This window comes from Mandrillus leucophaeus, unplaced genomic scaffold (genome assembly GCF_000951045.1).
Source record: "Mandrillus leucophaeus isolate KB7577 unplaced genomic scaffold, Mleu.le_1.0 Scaffold494, whole genome shotgun sequence".
NCBI classification, from domain to species: domain Eukaryota; kingdom Metazoa; phylum Chordata; class Mammalia; order Primates; family Cercopithecidae; genus Mandrillus; species Mandrillus leucophaeus.
This window is the reverse complement of record NW_012105298.1, coordinates 1438862-1440265: the sequence shown is the minus strand read 5'-3', so window position 1 is coordinate 1440265 and position 1404 is coordinate 1438862. Positions and strand designations below refer to the sequence as shown.

Sequence of the window (1404 nt, the reverse complement as noted above, 5' to 3'; positions counted from 1 at the left end):
GGGGAAAGCATAGGCAGGACTTGTAAAAGGCCACGCAGCTGCAATTGAGGATGCTTTATCTAGAGGCATGTGCTGGACATAGCAACTTGCATCCTCTATTTTTGTCTCCCCTGCATTGAGCGAGTAGTGTAGGGGGTGTTGCATGTCTGGAAAAAAGTTCACTTTAATGAGTAAACAAAACACGTGAATGAGCAGAGAAATAAATGAATAAGCAACCAAATGATGGTAGCCATGGACCGTGAAAATTTTTGTTCCCTGGCATTTCAGAAGGGGCACAAACTGGTAACAACTATAAAGCCATTTAGCCTTGGGATAAAAGTTTCATATGTTTGTTGAATTGCTATTTGGGGCAGGATTCTTACATCGTTGCAAGGATAATGATAAGTAATCTCAAAAGATAAGCATGTGGATTTGGATACTTCTAGGAATGCTTTTAACCTTGACATCCTGTCGGATCCTTAAGGATACAGTTCTATTCAATATCAGAGCCATTTTTTCTGATTTGATCATTCCACAATGTTTTCATGTATGAAAGCATCACATTGCACCCAATAAACATGTGTAACTATTCTTTATCAATTAAAAATAAAATAAAACTTTTTAAAAAGCTGCCCTTTTATTTGGGCTTCTTATTGAAATATTTGTCCTTAAAACTGTTTAGGACCTTACTTCTTCCTCTTGACAGGATTCTGAGTCTTCATAGAACACATAACCAAATTACCCAGTGCTTCTTCCAAAGCAAAAAACGTACCCAGTTACTGATGTCTACCCTACATCACACCACTTTGAGGGAGTGACCTGGCTCTCCACCTGATTGACGCGTACAAATCAGACCCTAAATTTTCACAAGTGATATCATTTCTACTACCTGAACGCTTGGTATCTTAAGCATATGAATTGCTATTCAGCACTCTATCAGCACTTCAAGCATCTGTCAAATAATTCAACCATGATTTGACTGTGATACAGAACTGGGGAAAGGATTGCTTGAAAATCTGATATTTATCAATATGTAGGGGACACCTTAACTGTCTGTTACTCCAGCTTCTCAGAAACCAAACCCTGTGTAGTTATAGGATAGAAAACAGAATCCTGCAGAAATGCTTTTACTAAGTTGAGATTTAATACTAGCTTCTCAATCTTTATATAAAGATAATATGTAAATATTTCTTTGAAAGTCTTTCTTTATGGCAAAAGTATCATTACAAGCATCTAATAATAAACTCTTTTGAGATTTTGGTACTAAAATAAAGTTAATATTGCCTAGTAAATTTATGTGTTTCCTTCATTAGCCAATGAGACCAAAGGTTCTCAGGTGAAATAATATTTTGTTGATGAAACTAACTCATGCCAGATGCCGGCTATATTGATTTCTCTGAAAACTTTAGGAAATTTTGTTTTATT

At 35.9% G+C, this 1404-nt stretch overlaps 1 pseudogene; it reads right to left on the bottom strand.

The window, feature by feature from the left end:
• LOC105550677 overlaps nt 1-446 on the bottom strand; it is a 20464-nt pseudogene extending 20018 nt beyond the window's left edge.
• Nucleotides 447-1404: the final 958 nt, after the last annotated feature.